This window comes from Canis lupus, chromosome 17, assembly GCF_048164855.1.
Source record: "Canis lupus baileyi chromosome 17, mCanLup2.hap1, whole genome shotgun sequence".
NCBI lineage: Eukaryota > Metazoa > Chordata > Mammalia > Carnivora > Canidae > Canis > Canis lupus.
In genome coordinates this window covers 6206816-6231732 of record NC_132854.1, presented here as the reverse complement: position 1 = coordinate 6231732, position 24917 = coordinate 6206816, and the positions used below count along the sequence as shown (strand labels likewise).

General features: G+C 41.8%; 1 long non-coding RNA gene across 4 annotated transcripts in view; it reads right to left on the bottom strand.

The window, feature by feature from the left end:
- LOC140607856 (uncharacterized) overlaps nucleotides 1–24917 on the bottom strand; it is a 160215-nt gene that overhangs the window by 118970 nt on the left and 16328 nt on the right. Inside the window, exons 2-3 of one of the 4 annotated variants that reach the window (XR_012009774.1) lie at nucleotides 22331–22389; nucleotides 22071–22212 (exon numbers count right to left, since the gene is read on the bottom strand). The exons of the other annotated variants lie outside the window; for them this stretch is intronic. This is a non-coding gene — a long non-coding RNA (uncharacterized lncRNA). The remainder of the gene's footprint in view (nucleotides 1–22070; nucleotides 22213–22330; nucleotides 22390–24917) is intronic. 4 annotated transcript variants of the gene reach the window in all.

Below are 24917 nucleotides of genomic sequence, written 5' to 3'. Positions count from 1 at the left end.
GTCCTCTTATCATATTTCAAAGCATATAACACCACGTTGTTAACTATAGGTACATTTTCTTAAACCCAGAGACTTTTTTTGACCTAGAGTCAGCACTTGCCAATACTTAGTCAATTAATCCACTTAAAGACAGAGGGGAGGGGGGACGGGATAGGAGGGGATGGGGAGCAGCATCCAAACTCACTTTTTTTTTTTTTAAGATTTTAGTTATTCATTCACAGACACAGAGACACAGAGAAAAAGAGAGAGAGAGGCAGAGACACAGGAGGAGGGAGAGGTGGGACTTGATCCCTGGTCTCCAGGGTCACATCCTGGGCTGAAGGAAGGGCGAAACCGCTGAGCCACCCAGGCTGCCCCAAACTCACTTTTAAAACAGCCTAGATCCCTTCTGTTAAATAAATACCCATAAATACTCATGAGTGAATCGTGTAATATTTTTACCCAACCCATTTTTTAAAGGTCATTGGTTTTAAAGCGTTTTTACTGCACTTTCCATGCACAGTTCAATAGAGTACCAAAAAATGAAAATAAAAATAAAACAGCCTATATCTTCGCACAGAGATGAAAACAAGGATGCACGTTAGTTAGCTCGAGAGAGGGCCAGAGGTTGTTGAACTGCACATTGTCACACGTGGAAGAAAAACACTTAATGTCTCGTTCTGTCACTGACATTCTGAAGCCGCAGAATAAAGCAAATTGTATTCCAAGGGGAAAGAGAGGTAGAAAGGTAACGGGTTCTTGCAAATAACCCACAGGAGGCAAAGAAGAAAGGGGCTCGAAGGAAGCAAAACATCGTAACAGTTATGGGTGTAATATTCACCATATGTCCCATATGTTTTCAGATTACGGCAGAGCAGCTCTTCCCCACAGCCCATTTGCAAGTGGACCTGACAACTCAAGCCTGCCGAAAATCAAAGACTGTAATCCACTATAAATCCTGCCACGCTAGATGGAACGAATATCTGTCAGATTTTTTTTTTTTTTTCTTAAACTTCTCTTCCTTTAAGAAAGCAGCATCTGGCTTTAAACTGCACGTTTAATTGAAAAATCCTTTAATAGCAGCATTAATTTTCATCATTTCGCATTTCGGCCGTCTGCGAGGAAGTGCGTTCTGCATGTGGAAGGGGGCGGGGTGCAGGGGGAGTTCAGGGCGATGGTGCACCCGGGGCAGAGCAGGTGCTCGGGAGGAAGGCCTGAGAGTTCCATGGTTTCCATTGGAGGGTGTCATTCCAGTAGGACAGGGTGCGGAGAGCTTCTCACAAGCAAACTGGGCACGAGAGCAGTTCAGTAGTCATGACAAAGGCCAGGAATCCCAGTCCTTGGACAGAATGGAGACACGGTTCCAGCTGTAGTTCTTGATGATCTTATTTTGGGGTTCTTCTCGTTTAACCCTATCTCAGTGCTTTCCTTTCTCAATGGTTTGGGTTTTTTTGTTTTTGTTTGTTTTTTTTTTTTTTTGCAAGGAAAAGATTTAAAAATGGAACCCATTAGAATCAGTGAGTCCCACATGCCACACACACACAAACACACACACACACAGGTGGGGCAGGAGAGGGTGTAGGGAAGGCTGCTGGTCCACAGGCAAATTCCTCTATAAAATGAACAAGTACTGGGATGATATACCTGCCACCCGGCAGGGTGGAGACAAACTCACAGCAGCCTGGGGTGAGAGGCAGGAAAGAAAAGCAGTCTGAAGAAAGGGCCCCTTCCAGCAAGACTGGGTAAGCAGAGGAAGAAAAAAAAAAAAAAAAAAAAGCCCAGCTTTTGTTTGGCCTTCTCAGTGCCCAGGGAACTTGCAGATAAAAGACCAGACTTTCCCCCTAGAAGGCTACAAGGGCAGCACTTTTGTTTGTGAACCACACACACCCTGGGGTGGGGATTCCTTTGCTGTTGCCATGACCAACGCCTGTCACACTTGGTTACGAGTCCTGCCCTCTCCCGCCCTCCTCCTCCTGCTGGCTTAAAATGGCCTAGATTTTTACTTCTTCATTTCAGGAGAGCAAGAAGTTGTTGTTTAGGGTTTTTAAAGCAGGTGATCTAATTTTGAAGTCCATTTCCCTCACTGGCCGGAGCAAATCTACATGAAAGTACACAGAGAATATTTTCTTTTTGTATTCAGGCCTTTTCATAGGTTCCTTGTTGTTTTATTTAAAACTGTGTTTGGGGCATTAGCAATGCATAAAAATTACTGCCTAACAAATACTGCAGAAGGGAAACTGGATGAGGTGGCTCCCAGGGTGGGATGGGGGGAAGAGAATGCTCTTGGACTCAAATATTTTCCTAGCTGTATTTCACAGCTTTCTAATAACAATAAATAATTTTTTTAAAAAGTATTTTAAAAGTAGTTGTGGTCTGATTCTTCTTCAAATTTAATTTTATTGCTAATGTCATTACACTACTCAAAATCTCACTCACTGAAAAATCAGCCAAGTAGACCATGCTTGGCTCTCTGCTCAACCTCAGAAAAGTTTTAAAGCTCCTTAAGTGACCAGGCGAGGACACTAGAACTGAGGCCACCTCAACCAACCTATCCCCCCCCTCTCCTCACCACCATCAGTGTTCCTCTATTCCTCCATTCTAGAACAAGAACCCTGTGTTCTTTCTCCCAAAGTATCCATGATGACTAGAGCAGTCCCTGGCACAGAAGTTCTTAACAAATTTGAAGAGGAGAAATTGAATTATTTGTATATCAGAGGAATCCAAGTCCTAAGATAAACATAATACAGCATCCTGAAAGATTTGAGGAGAAAAACATCTGTGTTGGTTTTAATAGGATATTAACTTGTATTTTGTTTTTCTCCTTGTGTATCAGATCCCTTTCTTCCCACCATCAAGTTGGTTGTGTGGGTTGAGCCTGTTTTTTAAGGACTGCACAAGGTCATATTCTAGCAAAAACCAAGCATTTTGTTTCCAAAGATACTGAACATCCAATGTAGCAAAATATCCTTGCAACAACGGACGAAAAAAATTTCTCAAGATTAGATTCTCTGGACTGGCTAGCAGCCAGTAAGAGAGTTCTCTGGATCCAAGATGCTGGTCAGAAGTCCAGGGACAGACCACTATGGATAGTTCTAGGCAGACGCTATGGGTGGCCTAGAGAAAGTGCCCACACACAAAGTAGGACATGGAGGCCCAGGGTCAGTTGTATCTGTCCGGGGCATGAAAGCTCAAGATAGGTGGCAAAATCTGATACTAACAAGGTCTTCCACTTCCAGCACTTTGACTGTCAAGATCTCCTTGACACTGGTGTAGAAGGTTGGGGAGAGGGGCCACCATTGAGGGCGGAGAAACATTGAGGTCAAAGTCATGCAAGAGGTCCTAAAATTGGTTTGCAGAAAGTAGCATTTTCTTGCTTTCTTGCATAAGTTAAGTTTGTGAATGGAGAGTCAATCCAAGTATAGTATTTTAAACCAAGCAAAAATGTACTAGATGTGAATTTATAAAAGGAAACTCCTACTTCAAAGAAACCTGTTCCTTTTGGCTAGGACCTCCACCCCACTCAGTTGTAAGATTGAGGAAGGCAGAAATCATTTTGCCCATGATGTATCTCCAGGGATGCATGTTGCCTCATTTAGGGAAGGTACCAAATAGTTGCTGAATGAATAAATGTATTTATAATCCCTGCTTCCGTTTGGGATAATTCAATAGAAAATTCAGATACTTTTAAAATGAAGCAAAATAGACATACATAGCAGGCACCATACCACTATCTACTTTAAAAATATGGTTTTCTTTAGGCGGATTAGTATCATCAGCATGTAAAGCTCTTAATGAGGACACTGAGTCTAGCTCCTCTGGGCTGCCAAAACAGGCCACCACTCACAGGTAAGGGCCTTACACAACAGGAATGTACTTTATCACAGTTCTGGAGGCTGGAAGTCTGAGATCAGGATGCCAGCACCATTGGGTTTTGGTGAGAACATTCTTCCTGGCTTGTAGACAGTCACCTTCTCCCTGCACTCTCACATGGCTTTTCTTCTATGCTCTCTTCTTTAAAGGTCTCTAATCCCATCGTGACCTCATTTAGCTCTAATTACCTGGCAAAAGTCTCATCTCCAAATAGCCTATTGGAGGTTAGGGTGAAATACGATATTGGGAGGTTGGGAAATACACATAGAGAAGGGTACCTTTAGTTCACAACATAAGTAGGTAAAACACCCACTCGCTCGTTATTATTCTCTTGCTGCCAGACCCAGATCCTTCACCCAAACAAAAGCTCTGTGCCTTTTATAGGTTGATTTCTTTATTCTTTCCAGCCATCCTCTATCCAAATGGCTGTGCAGTAATGGATCTTCAAGATACCTTTCCTTTTCTGCTTTTTACTTTCTAACCAAGATGATGATCTGAGAAATTTTCTGGTCCAGCACACGTCAATAGTGGACAAGACAGATATATTTGGTGCATATTCGTATAGACATTACTTTCATTACTTTCTTCTTACAACAAACCACAATATAGTTCATAGTAGAGACATAGGTACATCTTGAGCAAGAAGCAAAGAGAAACGTAAAATAGGCTACAGGCAAAGAGAATATTAAAAGTAATCAAAAGACCAAGTTTAAAATGGCAGAAAGGCTGGTCACTACTCTGATTGGCAGGTGCCATGGCATAACCAAATGTCAAGGGCCCCACCATGCACACCAAGCCAGGTATGTGTTATCACCCCTACTCACTGGCTCCAACAAAACCCCCAAGAAAGAAGCATGGGTACTATCAGTGGTAGGGATCGCCTTCCCACTTTTCACCACACTTCCATCATGGTCTTTCCATCAGCCCACATGTTGACTTTGCCTGTCTTCAGCCTTAGTGCCATTTTAAACTTGCTTTTCTTAGCCTGATGTAATCAGACCACAGGAGAAGGAAAGGTGAAGGTGATTTCAAAAGAGGTCTTCCCTCCCTATCACCTCTCCTCCATGCCACGTATACCAAAAATCTAAGCCTCTCCTCACTCTAGAGTTACTGTAACAGCTTGCACATCAATGACCTTCCTGTCCCTAGAGGCTGTGAATCTATTCTTTATAGCACCTCAGGGTTTAGTCTAATTAAAACCCTGTATCTGTTTGTCCCTCTACCATGCAAAGAGTTTTAATAGCACTAACTACTCTAAGAAACACTTTGCATTCTTTGGACTAACTTTCAAATTCCTGCTTCCATTCAGTCAATAAATTATAATTGAATGGTAACTAGGTTCCAGATAGTTTTAGGCACTGGGGATTCAGTTAGGGAAAGGGACAAAGTACCTTCACATTTAGGAGAGTTTTAGATACTTTAGCCACATCAGGTCGGAGATGGAATCCGACACCAAACCATGTCTACTTCTGAGCTTTTGTTCATTTTTATTTCTCACCTTCTGTTGAATACTTTCAAATACGTCAATGACCTGGGAGCACGGGAACATTCTGGACATTATAGCAAGGCGGGGGGAAGTGTGAAACACTGTATTTGTCCCCACAGAGTGAGTAGTCACTCTGAAAGACTCACAACAGGACCAGTCTTCCAGGACCAAAACAATTGTGAATCCCCTAGCTGATAATTTTCATATTACTGGGCTTACTGCCCATCTTAGTAAAACCATGTCATCTCTCCACTAGAGTAGAAGTCTTTGCCCACAGCAGCATGGACACTACTGGACGTATTTCCAGCTCCCTCTAGCACCTAAGCCAGTGTCTAGCATATAACGTGTGCTCAACAGATATTTGTGGAATAGAGGAGAGAAGGAATGAATGCATCACCATTCTCAAAATGGTATCATGGCAAATATGTTTGATTATGGGAAAAAAAACAGAAAATACAATCCTTTAATTAAGTATGGGAAAGCATAGTAATACTAGGTTTTAGTAATACTAGATACAATAGAAGACAGTAAATTTTATACTGTTTCTGTTCTCAGAAACTTTGGGGTTTTATTTGATAATATCCATAAACTAATGATAGCTAATATTTATGGCATGCTTATTAAATAACAGCAGTTGTTTTAAACATTTTTCCTGTATGATCTAATCCTTAAGACTTCTTGACATAGGTATTGCTATACCCATTTTATAGAAGAGAATGCTGAGGTACAGAGTAGCATACTGAATCCAAGATCAGATACTAAGGGGAGTGCCTCTATCAAAGCTACTTCCAATATAATGCCATGCCACAACTACCATAACCACTGGTTCTTTGTTCAGTCCAAAATCACTTCTCGAACACCTATGATGTGTTAGCACTTGATAGCCTAAATGAATCAGACTGCCTGCTTTAAGGGAGAACCCTTCCTAGTGGGGCAATTTAGTTCAATGAAAAATATACTCATGAAATCATGAATATGGAGGTCTGAGAGCCCAGGCTACAAGACCTCTCTTACCTGAGGGTTCAAAAGGCTCTGGGGGGAGGGGAGGGAAGCCAAAGTTAGCTTCACTGGGGGAAAAAAGTATAGAACCCCATGCAGCTGACAAAGAGAGAAAGAGTGAGAGAGCGAAGGAGAGAGAAACACACACACCAGGCCATAGGAATAGCACCTGTGAAGGCCAATAGCCACAGGAATATAGACATTTTAGACATTTTAGAAGACAACTACTAATTTGTTAGAGCTTGAGCACAGAGCCCCGTGTGAAGAAATTAAACTATAACTAAAGGCAATAGGTTACACATGGACATGGTCATAGGAAGGATGCGAACTTTATCTTGATGTATTTTAAACAGGAGAGGGATGTAACCAGAGATGCCTTTTTGAAAGAACAGTGGCAGGAAGAACGGATCCCCAGGAAGAGCAAGCACCTAGAAGGACATCCAGGTGAACAGTACATATTGGTCATAGGGTCAAGAAGAAACGCCATGAATACGGGGCAGGAGTGTGAAGCCTCTGACCCACTGACTGAGCATTTGGCTAGAAAGGAAGGCAGGAGGAACATAAGGTTTCTGGCTTGAATCCTGGGTGTCTGAATGCACACTCTTCCCATTGAATTAGAAAATACTTACCCAGGCTGATGAAAGGAATTCAATACCAGTTTTGAAGTGTTATTGCCTGGGTGCTGATGGCCTTTAGATAGTTCTAGAGACTCCATCTGGGAGTTTACAGGGAACTTTTGAATCAAGATCCAGATTTCAAAGTCAAGGGCAGACAGGTGGTCATTTATGGGTTCCAGTACAGGCCCTTGTGCAGAGAATATTAAGAATTCCAAAGCTACAACAGAGCATCAGGTGAAGCTCAGGGCACTTCTGAGAGTAGGGTCCCGTGTGATGGGACAGATGGTGTCCTCACAAAGCCAACTCTGGTGGGACAGAAGGTGGGCACAAAAATGGAGAAGTAAGGAATGCGAAAGGACACAGTACAGTGAGTGAGAGGGAAGGATGGCTGTGAACTTGAGCACAGTTGGTCAGTAAGTATAAGACATTCATTGGCAGAAATCTTTAGTGTCTTAAATGAGCATTTGCTCCCTTGAGATTTAGTCAGACCTGCGTTAGATTATGAAGTTTATTGAATTCCAAGTCAGAACAGATATCAGACTTATTCTCTGAGCCTCCCAAGAGAGTTAAATAATTTGTGCAGTGACAATAGCTAGTCTATGTAGCAAACTAAATGCTGATTCTCACCATGCAGTCATGTCCGCTTATTACCAGCAAGGACCCAGGCCAGCAGTCTGGCTCCCAAAGGCCCAGGCAAGGCATTAAGGACTTGGAGGATTTACCACTGTCCGAGGTTTGGCCCTCAGCTTTACAAGCATCTACTTGGGGGCAGAAGCACATTTTCCAAGCTCATTAGACTAGTAAAAAGCAAGAATGCCAATTTAATAATTTCAGAGAAATAACACTGCCACACACACTCAGCATGACCAGCACATTCTGTCCCTATGGTTAAGCTATAAGAAAAACCGAATTATAATCAGGGGCCTCTTCTTTGAGATAACAAGAAGAATTACTGCATGGGGACCTGACAGAGTAGTGTTTCAGCTTGTTCTAGGTCATAAGCCAACTTACTCATTAACTGTAAGAATTCACTGTTGCAGAAACCAGAACAGTTGAAATTGGCAGACTTACCAACGGGAAGCCAGGCTAGGATCAGAATGTTGTTTGGGAGCAGACTCAGAACCAAGGAGTTAAGAGAGTGGAGTATTTGAACGGCATCTGGCAAAGATGCAACAAGATACCCACTCACAGAAGAGATGATTTCTGCCATCGGAACCACACCACTGGAGGCTGCTTGGCTGAGAAACTCCCTCCCATCAGCATCACACCAACCACACTTCCCAGTGGAACTGAGCACTCTAATTCCGCAGCCAGAATCCCGCTCTTCTCTGGAGGGATACTATCAATACATGCGTGCTAGACTCTCGGAGTCCATCACAGACTTTGTAGCCGATCAATCATAGCCAGTTGTCTCGCAAACACAGACCTTTCCACTAGCTATAGAAATGAATTTAACCCAGTTTTGAGTGGTACAGACCCAGAAGCCATGTAGGTTCTCTAGACAGTCATCTTGCACATCTACACTGGGCTTCATTTGAATGCTCAACTGTAAACCCCCACCACTTAAGTTTATTTCTTTCCTTTCAAGAGGGGAGGTACCCATACTGCATCCCTTTATACCTCAAGACTTGAGGAATTGAGTACAAGAGTCGAGACAGCCTCCCGTGTTGGGTCCCAGCCTGGGTTCTTCTCTCTGAAGTCGCTCATTTGTTCTGATCAAGCTTTGCTTCAAGGTTTCGCCCAATCCGCTCTTCCAACTTTGAGTATCTGGCTCTAGAGGGTTCTCTGAGGAGGGGCCATGAGGATGATTATGGGGAAGAAAATTAAAGAGAGATTCTATTTTCCCAAGAATTTATCATTTCTAGACCTGTATCCTTAAGTTCTAGTTTATATTTTATTTAATCCAGCTGCTGGCATTTTTGAAACTTGAATCTTATTTTAAGTTAGATTAAAGTAGAAACCATGTTCAAAGAGTGAGGAGTAGCTTGCCCTGCAGTCTCCCTTCCTAGTCCTCCCCAGTGGTTTCTGGAGTAGGATCTATGGACCAATAGCAGTATCACACAGGAATTTGCTAGAAATGCAATCACCTGCCCTCTCTCCACATACATTGAATCAGAAACTCTGGGACAGGACCCAGCACCTGCTTTAACAAGCCAGGGAGCCCTCTATGGCATTTGGTACACACTTGCATTCGAAAACCAGTGCTCTGGCCTTTGCATATTTTACTAAGCATGAAGATTTTAATAGGAATAAAATGAGGGCAGTTATAGGAAATTGGCTCCTAGATGAAGTTGCGGTTATCTTTGTATATATTAGGTCATAGCTGGTTAAGAATTTAACCAAGATAATCTGCTTATTTTTCACTTAGCTGAAGAATCCCTGATCAGCATTGTCTTAGACAAAATTACCACCTGAGAAAAGTCCACAGACACTATTCAGAAAGGCTCAGAACCTTTTGATAGACAAGGTAGCTCAGTGGGTTAAAAGAAACCTGACTAGATTGATCAGACAAGATCATCTAATGCCCTCCAATGCCACTTTTCCACATCCCTTCTCTCAAACCCTTCAGTAAATACGTTGGTTTCCATAGTTTTATGTAAAAGTCAAGCTCCAAGCAAATGCTACAAGGTTTCCTTTTTCAGTGACAATTGCACACTTCACAGATAGGCAGACGAAGGTCCTCAAAATTAAAAAAAGAAATGTGAGTGACATAAAAAGGAGTAATTTAATATCATGTTAACTCATTCTGCATGATACAAGGTAATGCTGCATCATGGCAAAGACACGGTGTAAAGTACTCCCATATGATTTCAGAGCCATTAATAGGAGAATTCCATATTTTATAACATCAACAAACCAGATGAACCTCATCCACTTAAAGTAGAGAACAGTGAAAAGAACAAATGTCTTGTGAAGAGTGGAAATGAGAGCAATGTGTGTGAGGTTAAACAGTGGAAATCAGTTGCGGATGCTATGCATGAAATAATTATTTCTGCAGTGCCATTTCTGCATTTAGTTTATAAGCATGTCAGGGTGTGCAATCCAGGCATATTTCAAAAAAAGAAATACCAATCTACATGATGTGTGGAGAAAGTTGCCACATACAAAGCTCCATAAAAAACTCATTAAAGTGGAAACACTGAAAAGCCTCTCCAACCAGAGTCTACGTATAGAAGATGCGCCTGTAACTCATTTAGGCCTGCTTTAGCTTTTTGTTTTTTTTCAACTATTTGATGACCCAAAGACAGAAAAAAGCTAATATGAAATTTTAGATTGCCATCACAAAGAGTAAAGGTGCTCTGGTTTACCTAGGTTGATTTCACAGGTTCCAAGTATTTCTCATCTAGATAGATGATGGATTAGATGCCGTATTAAAGGTAAGCAACTACCTCCAGATTCATACTCTGACACATAACATGCACAAATTTCTGAAACCATGAGCAATGGTGTGGAGAATTCTTAGGTACTTAATCATCCAACAAAAGTGTAAGAATCTTATAAGAGTGCAAAAAAGTCTAGGATTTGTTTGGTGACATTACAAATTAAGGAGCTGTGGCTTAGGCAGGTAAAGGGACTTATCCAAGTCACAGAGCCAGGGATCGTTATATCCAGGACTTGACACTCAATCTAGTGAGTCTATTTACAGATAAGCCATGCTGTTCCCTTTGGAGTGGTCACTTAGGACAGAGCTATTAGGAAAATTGGGGGTGGGTCCCCTGCAGGCTGGCCACCTGGGAAGCCCTATGCAGGTCAGTCCAGACCAGCATGAGGCATTCAGTTGGATCCAGGGCTGAGCCAGCAGCTCAAACTAGTTTTTGCCACCATAATTCATGCACTCCAGTCCCCTGTTTACAGGGGAGGACTAGAGCATCCTCAAGTCCTACATTGTTGGGGTCTCTCCTCCAGCATCCCTCTGCAGGGACTCGTGTTGGCCATCCTAGGTCCCTGGGCACTGGCCCTGCCCTCTTCTGCTACTCCAATGCCCCTCCCTGAGTGTGGAAAAAAATCCACCCTCCCTTGCAGGCCTGGTAAGTGGGTTGCACCCACATCCCTACATGTGGCTTCATGACGATATCATTGCTGTGACACTGCCATTACTCAAAAGCATTTCCATATCTGAATTCCCCTTTTGAAGCATTTCCTAAGCCTTTCTCTGGAATACTCTCAGACATGTAATGGACAATCTTCACACTTTGAGTTTTATTTCTGGAAGGTGGGGAAAAGACAGTGGCCATTCAGAGCCAAATTTTGTGAATAAAGGGGAGTAATTGAGTTGTGTGATGCTACTTGGTTGAAGTAAGTGCCATACTCTAAAAGATGTAGATGGATTATGTTGTTTGGTTCATAAATGGACTCTGAAAGCTATTCCAAGATAAGATCTGGGTAAGAGTCATCAAATTCTAAATCTTCCAAAGGGCATTTGAAGGACAGTCCTCATCTGCATGGATAAGTTTTGATACTGTTTAAAACTTAATAGATTCTAGGGGCACCTAGGTGGCTCAGTTCGTTAAGCATCTAACTTTAGCTCAAGTCATGATCTTGGAGTCCTGGGATGGATCCCCATGTGGGGCTCCATGCTCAGTGGGGTTTGTTTATTCCTCTCCCTCTTCTCCCCCTGTCTCATGCTCTCTCTCAAAAAATTTAAAACAAACACAACTTAGATTCTATCCACATTGCAAAGACATAACCTGTAATTAACTATTTCCTACATGTGGAAAGCTTCATATACCCATCTTTCTTTAACAGAAAATGCTGATACTGCAAAATATTAAAATAGAACTAACATTGAATTCTATAATGTCTCTATGCAAAAAAATACATTAGAAACACTGTTTCTAATTTTTTTTTTTTTTACCAAGTCCTGGAAACCCAAGGTTTAGGACAAGTGTGAGTAATGTTTCCTGAAGCTGTTTCCATAGAGACAGGTGCAAACATGTGACAACCCAGTCAACATTTAAGAATTTTCCATCAGTTATTTAAGGTACATTTCACACAGAGGTTAGCAGAGCGAGCTGGTCAACCTGTTGCCTCCTGCTTGGTAACAGAACACCCCAACCCATTGTTCCACCCGGTTTCCACAGTCCCCAAGTCCAAGCCCCAGAGAGTAGCTGTGGTGGCTGTTCCTCATCCCAAGCTCCCCCTTGCATTTTCCCTTTGGTGGTTTTCCAGGAATGCAAACCCTAAGGAGTGGGTGAGGAGCAATCAAAGGATATAGACAAAGGTCAATTATAGTAGAATTAAAGGTAATGAAGGTCACCTGAATTAGGAACAATACTGATAGAAGTTGCAAAATATGAGACCTGTCTCCACACTCTCTGAGGCCCCAAGCTATCGGATATGCAACAGTGCTTCCCTCATGCTAGGCTTCTAATTTCTTCACTTCTGTTTGCTTTAGGTTTCTAAGTTTATTTTGCATATTTCAAAATCATTTATCATTCAGTTTGTGGTAGTATGTCTGCTCCTTTGACCATTAATGATACACCTTTATTTGTATATATGACACATGATTTATCTAGTTATAAACTTAATACATAGTTTTAGTTGAATGCTAATGTTACTACTGTTTCTTACACTTGTCCAGCAAATGATAGCCATCTAAGATGATTCAAAAATGAAGCCAAAATACAATTCTGATACTATTTTCCAAGTAAAAAGGATATTTACAGTAAGAGAAAGCAAGAACTGAGTTCCTAGGTGACTCAGTTGGCTAAGTGTCTGCTTTTGGGTCAGGTCATGATCCTAGGGTCCTGGGATCAATCCAAGGCTCGATAGGGATCCCTGCTCAGTGGGGAGTCTGCTTCTCCCTCTCCCTCTGCCTTTCCTCCCCACTTATACTGTCTCTCAAATAAATAAATCTAAGGAAGGAAGGAAGGAAGGAAGGAAGGAAGGAAGGAAGGAAGGAAGGAAGGAAGGAAGGAAGGAAGGAAGAAAAAGCGAGCAACTACCATTCTCCACTCCCAAAGCAGTAACATGAATTCTAGAATCTGATCTGTCTTTACTTTTCTGTGCACAGTCTTTAAAGAACAGTTTATGCTCAAATACACTCTTTAACTAAAAGAATAAACTTTTGACCAAACAAACCTTAAAGCAGAGAATTTCACTCTGGTTAATTTTCTGCATAAAAATGTCTATTTTTCCATAAGCTGTTAATTTCATGCAGGATTAATCTTTAAGATTCAGTCACGCATCATTTTAGTATTGAGGAGTGGGTTTTCTCCATCTTTCTTTCTACTTGGTCTCCTTCAAGTTTATAATAACCATTTTTCAAAGATATTCCTGCTTTAAACCTATACAGGAATACAGAATTACTGAAGAAAACCCCAAAATTTACATTTTTAAAGATTCTCCTGAGGCTGATTGAAATTACAATATATTTGCAGTTAAAACAAAATGTTTCAAGATCTTAAAACTAAATGGACAGGCAAAGCTGAACAACATGCCTGGATTTAACCTCAACACAAACTCATAATTCATGTGTTTCTCTAAGATATGGAGTTTCATGTTAGAGGTCTGCTGTGTGTACCAGCCATCTTTTATTTTAGAGACCTCAATTCTACACTAAGTGATTAATGTCAAAACAAAACAAACAAACAAAATCTTTGACACTCTCCTTTTTGTGTGTGCTTACAAAGAAATGGACTTTAGTGGAAGGAGATAGTCAAGAGAGTATTAAGAATGGAAGGAACATAGAGGACAGAGTGAATGAGGAGGATGGACCTGAAGGAAGAATCACAGGATGGACAGAGTTCTCACCACTATTTGGTTCTCACCCAAAGGCCCCAGTTGAGCGTTTTTCTTAGGGTCAGATTTGAATCAGGATCTAACTTTATTTTCTTTTTGCTTTTTTTTTTTTTTTTATTTTTGTTTATTTATTCATGAGAGACACACAGAGAGAGGCAGAGACACAGGCAGAAGAGAAGCAGGCTCCCCACAAAGAGCCCGATGCAGGACTGGATCCCAGACCTCAGGATCATGCCCTGAGCCAAAGGTAGACGCTCAACCACTGAGCCACCCAGGTGCCCTGGTACAGACATTTTAACTGAAAGGTTTCTCTGGAATATGCCAGTGTTTTCATGCAGGCAGTGTGTTTACTTACCCAGCTCCTTAAACGGATAACCGATGCCTAGACACAGCCCCTAGGGGCCCCCATTCCCACCCACCTGTCCATACTTGGAAACAGGAGAAAGACAGAGGGTGGAAATGAAAAGTCAGCAGCAAAGAGGAAGCAGAGAAGAGGTCAGGCTGAGTGGTCAGGCAGGTGTACACTGTGGCAGCAGTGTACACCTGCTCAGAAATGAGGAAAGTGGACATCACCAAACAGGCATCCAGAAGGTTTGCTGTATTTCTCTCCTTCATTCTAAGTGCGGAAGCCACGGGGAGAACACAGATCCAAAGTATTTCCATTCCCGCACCCCCCCCCACCCCCGCCACAGAATTTCAAAAATAGAATTCTGTGCGGTCGTAATCCAAGTTAGCAGCAATCGTTTTATCTTGTGACTAAAGTCTTCAACTGCGGAGACGACGCCCTCCCTGGAATGGTTCCGGGGACGAGATATTTGAAAGGCTGAGACAGATCATCCCAACCTTTTCAGGATCGGATACCTACCGTAAGCACAAAGACTCGTGTACAGGCTGCAAGTGCTCCAAAAAAAAAAAAAAAAAAAAAAAAGCAAAATATTTACTATGTCTCACTGAGCAATTCAAAGAGAATACATGTTTTCAGCAACTCTATTTTTTTAAATGGATCTCTTATTTGGACCTCATTGGCCATCTTCCCCTCAATTCTTTAAACCATATCCAAGCTACATAAAAGAATGGATTCCACCAGGCTTTACTTATTTCCTTCAACACCTTCACTAAATTACAGTCAGAAAGTAAAGAATCCCAGATTTCTCTTCTGTATCCTAGGCAAAATTCCAGTTTTGACTCATACATATAGGATGCTTAGGCTTCATGAGTCTTCAGGTCATTTTCTGACCTAATGTCCTTGAAAATTTACTTAGAGGTAAAAGAACTGGACTGTACGTTTCACCCCCCGTGAAAAGCCTTTCAGAAATCTAAAGAGGCAGCTCTTTCACAGTTTGTGGTGAGGAATCCCCCTTAATTGTGGTCACTCAAACATTTCCCTCTAGACTAATGGCTTCATAAATTGAATTCTTTATTCATTTGTACTTCCAATAAATGCTGTTCTCATTTGTTAGAGCCTTTGAACAGTTAATGTTGAAAACAGTTCAAATTGGTTTATAAAACATTAGCAGTATCATGATATACAAGACCGCCTACAAAAATTTGGTAGAAACACTTTTAGGTGACCTCTTTTTAGGAGGAAGAAGCTACTAAGATGAATTTTAATAAGAGAATGGAACAGGGAAACACATGGGAAGCTTTAGGAGGAAAGTAGGACAAATAAACGTACAGAGCTGAATACAGAATCAGATAATTCATGTCATGAAAACAAGAATATTGAATGTGCCTATTCACTCCCTTCCTCCACCCCACACTTGCTCAGAGGGACATGCCCTCCCATTCCACCACCCCAACCCCAACCACTAATATGGAAAACTATAGCCCCCCAGGAAAATGCTTTTGGTCAGAATAAGCCTACAATGGACAGGCTCCTAGCTTTAAGTCCCTCACTTGTGCCTTGTTTTCAGGCAAAAAAAAACAAAAACAAAAACAAAACAAAACAAAACAAAAAACACATAATAGCTATCAACTTTTGAAGGAAATAGGAGATTTGAGACGACATGGGCATTTGAATCTCAATTTCTACATCGCTGGACTTGGATCCAGTTAAATAATGCCTCCCACTGTAGTCCCCTGGACCGGTGCAAAGTCAAGCCCCAAATGGCTGAATGAAGATCTGAAGGCTTGGAGCAAATAAATGAACTGCCTGCTTTTCATTATGCTCCAGTCTCAAGACGGGGATACATCTGGTTTTCTGATTACACTTTCCCGTAGTAAAGAAAATTCTAGCCTAGCAGGTCAAACCAGCTGATGACTAGCCAGCTCCAATTACTGACCTGACCTGCTTCTAACCTCAAAAGGGAAAAAAGAAAACCCTTTTTACTCATTCTTAGAAACCGAAATATGGGTGTAGAAGGTTGTTGGGTTTTTTCCTTGATTAATTAAAGTTGCTTATTCAAATTGTGCTTTAGTACAGAGTCTTTAATTATAAACAAAATAATGCCTGACTTCCTCTATAAACCTCCACTCAAAGGCAAAGAGAAAGAAAGACTAGACTCTTTTATTCTTATAGTAAACAACAAAAGCACAGAAATTTCAATATGGCATTTGGAACTTGATTTGTTCTGTTTAATGAATAAAAGATAATAGTATTTCTCAAAAGAGACTGTCTACTAAGATAAGGGTTGTTTTTTAATGGACACTTTAAAAGGCATTTCTAACTTCCAAACAAACTTTACCATGGGTTTACTCTGCTAAACAATGTTTGTGGCTTTGCTTGTATAAAGTGTTAACCTGATCCAACTTTAGTCTACCTCAAAAAAACGATAGACCCACTGCTCCCCAATTTATAAAAGGATTATACAATTTAAATTTCTCTCAAGGATTTTAAAGCAATAAAAAACATATATCCCCATGTTGAAAAGATGCCTTTTAGGCCAATGGCTTACAGGAGAACGCATACAAGCCCACCACTTCTATTAGTTTACAATTCAAAATTCAGTTTCTCAGAGGAATGTAGCTTCCATGTTTGAACAAGACAAAATTGCGAAACTTGACTTTTGACCTATAAAAAATGATTTCAAAATGTTTGACCTAATTTTAAAAAGATACCGAATATACGGGATTCATTATGTTTCAAAATATCCAGTCATTTTTAGCTTTTTACCATTGATAATTTTTGAATTATTCTCCAACCGAGGATGAGGAGTTATCATTGCAAAAAAACACTCTCTTAAGCGTCTTCCAAAAGACTTAGAGATTTTGGAAAATAAAACTCACCCCAAGGGAAGCACACAAATGTTCACATTTTGTATCATCCCTGTAAAGCAGGTAATGTTTTGCCCATTTTAGAGAGGTACGGTTAAGGAGAAGTTATAAATAAAGTAAGTGAGTTGCTCTTTGAATCTGTTATGAAGGCCACTTCTACAGCCTGAACTTACTCTCTCCTCTGGAGAATTTACATCATGCCCAATAAATGGATGCTGAAGCTCTTAATGTCCATAGATCTGAAAGAATTCATAGATGCTTGCGTTATAGGCTTTGAATTAAATCATACCAGTAAAAATACCAGGTGTATACATTCTTACCAAACCTGGATTGCTTCTCCCCTTTTGTATCCTGCAATCAAGTAGATTTCAGTTCAATTTCTTTTTTTTTTATAATTTTTAATTTATTTATTTGTGATAGACATAGAGAAAGAGGCAGAGACACAGGAGGAGGGAGAAGTAGGCTCCATGCCAGGACCCCGACATGGGACTCGATCCCGGGACTCCAGGATCACGCCCTGGGCCAAAGGCAGGCGCCAAACTGCTGAGCCACAGGGATCCCTCAGTTCAATTTCATATATCTTTTGGCTGCCTATTATGTATTAAGCACCTCACTGTCAAGGAGGCTAGATGTCCATTTGTCCATAAGTATGAAAAGTTACTGGGAATACGGACACATCTCACTAATCAGAACCTAAAATCTCAGTGGAAGAAGACTAACAAAGATTGATGAACAAAATAAGCAGAATGCTAAAGGATAGTAACAAAGAACTACACCATAAGGGATCACAGAATTAACCGCTGCGTACTGGGCATGTGGTCACAGGAGGCTGCAACCATCTCTTGAGCTCTCTCTCATTTCGGTTGAAGATGCTTCAGTAGAATCTCCTACCAGACAGCATTCCCACAGCCAAACATGCACTTACAATTAAGTTTTCAGCATGCCAGCAGGAAGGTACTCTGGTCTGGGCTTTTCATTCTGTTTCTAAAACTAGTAAGAGTTTTCAGACAGCACTTTCTATCTTGCTGCCTGCTGTAATTCAGTTTGCCCCTTTGTCCTTCTGTGTCCATCCCCCCGCCCCAACCCTAACCACAAAGAACCATACCCACACTTCACTCAGCCCCGGACTATGAACTACTCTCCCATCCAAGGCCCATCTAATCTAAAAGGAATGTCTTTTGTTGTAAGGAAACTGAGATGTTGAATGTTTTCAAAAGGGTCTATATCCTTTCTGTGCCCTTGGTATTATGTCTAGCGGAGGTTGATGGTTCAGTAATCTTTGAAACAATTTTAATCTCTTAAAAATAGCAATATCAACAAGCACTTAAAATAATAATAATAAAATGCTTCTGGCCTTGCATCTCCCCAGGTAAGCATGCCTGCTTCAACTCCAGCCTTAAGCACTGCTATCTCCCCTCTAGCATGCTTTCCATCTTCAGCCAAGTCTTCTCAAAGTGCATGGCCTCCTGCTCCCACATCCTCTAGGTCCTCCTTATCCCACTTTAGTTGGGAATGTCTCATCACCAGTGTGCTCCCCCTGCACAATCAATGGGCTTGAAGCAAATGGACATCTAGCCTCCTTGACACCAAGGAACATATCATCCCTAAAACTGTCCTATTTGGGTTCTCTGACTCTCCAAATCCATTTGGGCAGCTATAACAATACTATAGACTGGGTGACTTTCAGAAATTTCTCACAGTTCTAGAGTCTGGAAGTTAAGACCAAAGCTCCAACAGTGTCCACTGAGGACCTACTTCCTAGTTCATAGATGGCCATCTTCTCCTTGGGTCCTCATGGCAGAGGGGGTTAATTTGCTGGGGTCTCTTTTATAAGGGCACCGATCCTGTTTACAATGGCTCTTCCCAAATGACCTCATCACCTGCTAAAGACCCCATCCCCAAATGTTACCACATCAGGGATTAAGTTCACCACATGGACTTCAAAGGAACAAATATTCAGTCTATACCACTGACTATACTCTGATTCTCTTCTACTTCTTATCAGTCCTTTGTTTCCTCTATGGACCCACCTATGGCTGTCTTGCCTCTCGAGTCTCCGTGTTCCTAAGTTTTTTGTCACTGAATCACTCTCCTTCTACAGAGACACTGAGCACTCCAGGACAACTGCGGTTTCCTTTCCCAGACATTTTATCCTAACCAGATGACCCACTGGTAGCAGCACTAAGTACCAACTGGAGTTCACCATCTTTCCCAGCATGGAGTTCATATTTCATGTAATGACAACTAGTATCTATTCAACATCTTAAGCCAAATCTTCAGGGACATTTCTGACGCTCCCCTCCACCCCCACCACTCCTTACTCTTCATAGTGAGTTTGTTACAAAGGTCTGCTATTCTGCCTTCTAAAGATCATTAGAGATTCTTCACCCACCTCATCTCTCTCATTTACTCCAGACAATTAACTGGCTGCAATAATCAGCACCACATCATGTTCTGCACAGCTGTCAAGAGGACCAAAGATTCCATGTAACTAGGTCACAGCTGTGCTTACTCTTCAATGGTCCTCCACTGATCTAGACAATCCAACATCTTCACTGTCTGACTACTCACCTGCATTCAAAGCTTTGATTCAAGTAACTTTCATTTGGATCAGCTATACTAACTACACCATTCCCCAGTCACCCTTGACTACCTCTTAGCTTCTAGCACCTTTTGTAGGAGGTTTCCTCTACTAGAAAACACATCTATCTTCACCTTCAAGCAAATTCCTACTCCGCATTCAAGCCTCCACTAACCATGGATTAAGAAGTCTTCCATACAACCCCACCTCCTCCCACCATTGTCAAGATTGGATGCTGCCTCCTCTGAGTTGTGAGAGCACATTATACACGATAGCTCCGTTTTAGCACTTAGTTTTATTTTGTTGTAGCTGTTACAGGCTCCTTCAAAATCCAGGTTTCTCAATCTTGATACTACGGGCATTTTTGGACTGGATAATCCTGAAACGGGGGCTGTCCTGTGCAGTGTGAGAGGTTTCATAGCATCCCTAACCTCTATGCACTAGAGGTCCACCCTAGTCACCACAATCAAAATTGGCCACAGACATGCTAAATACTCCCCAGGTACCATGGTCCCCAGTTGAGAACCAGTCTTCTGCAGGTTTTACTTAGGTGAAGGGCTTACTTGGTCATCCCCAGTATCAAGCACATGATGTGTAACTGCACATGATTAATGAAGGGCTACTGAATGATGCACATTGAATAAAGGAGGTCCTACACCTTATGAATCAGCTACTTAAAAACAAATCTTGAAATAACACTTTAAGGTAACCAAGAATAGGTCATCCTTTATGCACAATATTGTAAGTTCATGAAAGGAAAGAATTGTAGCCTAGTTGATTTACAAAGAACGACTTCATTTCTGCTCTAAAGAACACAATTCAAATGACATTACTTTATAAAAGTAGGTTATTTTAGTGTGAAAACAGGAGGCAATTAGAACCAGGATAATTTAGTGTGTTGTTTCTGTTTTTATGCAAAGAACAGGACACCTTAGCTGAATGTATCATGTTTCAATGGATAACCCCGCCTCCTCCCCCCCCCCCCCCCCCCCGTATTAAATAAGATCTGGCTAAAGTAAGGAACTCCAAAGATAAGGGAACGTTTGCAATACATTCTCTGAGCTATATTACAACCAATCATTGGCAGTGACCCTTATGCTTTTTAAGATCTGTGCTTGATTAAAACTTACATTTTAAACCTTAAATGAGGCCCACCAATTTTAAATCCCTTTCCTTCTCATCCAAACCACACAACCAATTACATATGCATTTTCCTTCAAAAGCTTCGTCTCTCAAAAGGATCCTGCTTGCCTTTATCCAAGGATTATGATGAAGCAAAAAACATGAGCTTGATTCTCTTCTGAGAGAACTACTAAGTAATTAAAAGTTTCACAAGTGAAGAATCTATCCATTAGTTTAGGACAAAGTTTAGCTTTAAGCAAAGAACCAAATTAAATTAAAACCTAAAAGTAATTGGTTGTAAGTGTGTATTTATTGAATCTTACCTCTGGTCTGTATTCTCTATAATCAATGACAACATTCTTTTAGAGTCTCTGAAATGGGTTAACCAAGTAGACTAGGCCTCCCTGAATCCCCCCTCTCCCAGTTGCTCAACAGGAAGTTTTAGGAAACAAAGGTCTACGTGGCCTGGTGGCACAGAATCTGAAGATCTGAGATTATTGAGTACCATTTAGACACCAAAGTATTACCCTAAGTCTTTGACCAGTATGCCTAGTTGGCAAAGGTCATTGGTAGCTTCACATTTGAGGCACATCTACTTCCTTTACAGTCTGCATTTCTCTATTTTTAGCATTTGTGAACACAGTGCCTTAAAATGTAATTTGTATAATGTGCTGTTTTATTCAACTAAGGATTCTTAAAGATCGAAAGATCCCTTAGACTGAGCAATTCCTCCATAATAAGCATACAATACAAATACTAAGATACATCTGAAGAAAACCTAAAACAAAACTTGTTAATGAAGGAAGCACGTGGGTGGCTCAGTGGTTGAGCATCTGCCTTTGGCTCAGGGATTGTTCCTAGGGTTTCTGTGATTCAGTCCCTCATCCGGCTCCCCACAGGGAGCCTGCTTCTCCCTCTGCCTATGTCTCTGCCTCCCTCTGCCTATCTCTGCCTCCCTCTCTGTGTCTCTTATAAATAAATAAATACAATCTTTAAAAAAAAAATAACTGGTTAGTGAAAATAAAATGTTCAGTGGAGTGGTTTTTTTCCATCTTAACTCTTTTTCAGGGTAGTAACAGATCCATGAAAACCCCAAGGTCAAATGCATGCTGCATATTAAGACTCTGCTCAGATGTGGGCTCCTTGAGAAGCCTTCTCTGATCTTGCTCCCTTCCACACATACCTGGCCAGTGTTCTGCCCCGTGAGTTCCAGGAATGCCTTCTGCCTCTAGGATACCAGCCACCCCACCATACAACAGCATTCAGAACACTGACCTAAATGGTCTCCTTCAAAGGCAAGACCACCTGCAGAAGCCCCATCTCTAAATACCACCTCCTCCTTTTCCAGCTCCAATGGCCATCTTGACAATCCCATCACCACCTCTTTTCCCCCACCAGGCCCTGTAACCCCTTGATATCCCACTTTTCTTTCTGGCTTACCCCCCATCACTTCCTTACTCACCTTCTTCCTCAGCTTCCATTCCAGCTCCTTCATCACAGGTACCCCTTGAATGAACCGTGAATGTCCTGCCCTTCTCCTTCACACTTGTTGGCAAAACCCCAGTCCTTGTTTCAATCCAAATGGACATTCTTTACTAAGATAGCTGAAGGCAAGTGGACAGAACACAAGCAAGGTGACAGGCTTGATCTTTCTGGATATCTAAGCTTACGGGGGCCCGCAGTGCCACCAGTAGGTCTTTTGCTACCTCCTAGAAGACTGACCTCTCTCCTTAAACATGTAAACTTTCATCTTCTCTCTTTTCACAGTGAGTCTTTGATTTCTAGGAGAAAAACAGAAGCAGACAGAAAAGGACTTCCACTCACTCTCAATAAAATTTATGGCCCAAGTTCCTATATCCCATCTTTACCTTCTTACTTATAATAATGGCAGAACTTCCTACTGCTACAGAAGACTGAGGCTTCCACACAGTCACTAGAGCCCATCCCTTCTCTCCTACTCAAGGGGGTCACTCCAGGAATTCCTTCTTCTCTCCTGAATCATCATCCCCTGGCTATCCTGAGGTTGTTTCTCATCAGTAGAGAGACACAGAGGATTCCAAGCTAAAATAAAGAACTCCAGTAACCCCACAACTTCCTCCAGGTGCCAGGTTATTTCAACACTCATTTTATGTCCATATTTCTTAATGTCCTTTTACTTGTTCTCTTTTTTTAAGATTTTTTTTAAATGTTTTTTATTTATTTATGATAGTCACAGAGAGAGAGAAAGAGAGAGAGAGGCAGAGACACAGGCAGAGGGAGAAGCAGGCTCCATGCACCCGGAGCCCAATGTGGGATTCGATCCCGGGTCTCCAGGATCGCGCCCTGGGCCAAAGGCAGGTGCCAAACCGCTGCGCCACCCAGGGATCCCTCTTTTTTTAAGATTTTTTAAAGATTTTATTTATTCATTCATGAGAGACACAGACAGAGAGGCAGAGGCATAGGCAGAGGGAGAAGCAGGCTCCCTGCAGGGAGCCCAATGCAGGTCTCACTCCCAGCACCCTGGGATCATGGCTTGAGCCAAAGGCAGACTCTCAACCACTGAGCCACCCGTAGGCATCCCTCCTTTTACTTGTTCTTTCTCATCTCCCAGATAGCCGAATGCCAGGAACCTCGGACTCTTGTCCAGTTGCCTGTTTAACATTCTCAAGCGTTTAACAGATAACTCAAGTTTCACATGTCAAACTGAACTCCCAATTTCTCCTGCCACCAGAAGTAGCTCTTGCTGCTTGCTCTTTAATGTATCCCCCCCATCAAGTGAATAGCAAGTAATGCCCTAGGAGTAGCTCAACATACCTAAATACATAGTTATTTATTCTTTAATTATTTGAGAACATCCTCATTAGGAAATATGCTGATATATTTAGGAGCAAGATGGCCATTAGAGCATAGTGCCCTGTAACTAATTTATTAAATGATTCAAGATAATTGCACATGGTCACATGCATATGGCATTATAAATACACAGGAATCTATACATACATATGTGTGCATATCAAAGGGGGAAGAGGAACAAATGAAGCCAATGGGGTAACGTTAACAGGTGAGTCCAGGTAAAGGGTATAGCTAGTGTTCCTTGAACTAGTCTCACAACTTTTTGTAAGTTTGATTTTCTTTTTTAATCAAGTTTTTACAATGAAACCACTGCTGACTCTTTCCTCCTTCATGTTCCCTGCCACCCCCCACCCCCCACCACAAACCCAGGTCACCAGAACATCCTATTGCCACTACTTGTGGATAATGGACAAGATCTGGCTCCTTGCCACTGTCCCCTTGTCACTGTCTGTAGCATCGGCACCCTAGCACAGCCCCACAGTTGCCATGTTCTCTCCTCTGCCCTCCCCTCCTGCCTTGGCCCCAACAGCTTCTTGTAAGGGTGGCTGAAGGCTATCGCTGCTCTGCTCACAACTTGCCCATTGTTCCTATGTCCACCAGGTAAGGGCTGTGCTCTCATCAAAGCCTCCCTGGCCTCATCTAGGATCCCCCTCCCTCTACCAGCTGCAGGTACTCTAGGACACACCAAACTGAATTCCTCCCCAGGGCCACTGGACTTGCTTTTCCTTCTGCCTAGAATATTCTTCCTCTAGATATCTGTGAGTCTGACTAGCAATTCTTCAAGTCTGTGCTCAAATGCTGCCTCATCAACATGGTTTCCTCTGACCAGCCTCTCTCAAAAGAGGCCCTCCCCTCTCCCCAGTGCTCACTACTCTCATCTAATCCTCTATCAGAGTTTAGCAAAATGTTCCTTAAAGGGTTCAGGGCAGGTATTTCCAGGCTTTTGGTCTCTGCATACCATTTGTCAACTCTCACTGTAGCACAGAAGTAGCCAGAAACCATAAACGGATGAGTATAGCTCTGTTTCAGTGAGACTTTACATAAGGTAGTTGACCAGATTTGGCCAATATGTTCTCATTCCAGACCCCTGTTCTAGATGAAGGCTACTACAGATCATCTGGGGTTCTTTCATCTCCTGTTTTTGAACTGCAAGCTCTGAGAGAGAAAGCACATTCTTTTGTTCACTACTGTATCTTCAGTGCCAAGAGCAACCGGCACGGACTGCAATGCTCCTTGGATAAAAGAAATCCATCCAGTTAATACCTTCTAGTTCTACTACAGGTCTTTCCTTCCTCCAATGTAGTCAGTGCTCCTTCTGATCCATCTGTCCTTTCAGTATTATTTCCTTGTATTTTGCCTCAATTGGACTCTACCCTCCTTTATAGCAGAGATGGGTTTCTTCCATTCTGAAAGCCCAACGTGCATCAGAATACTTTACCGAACACGCTCCATAGATCTGTATTGAACAAAGAAATCG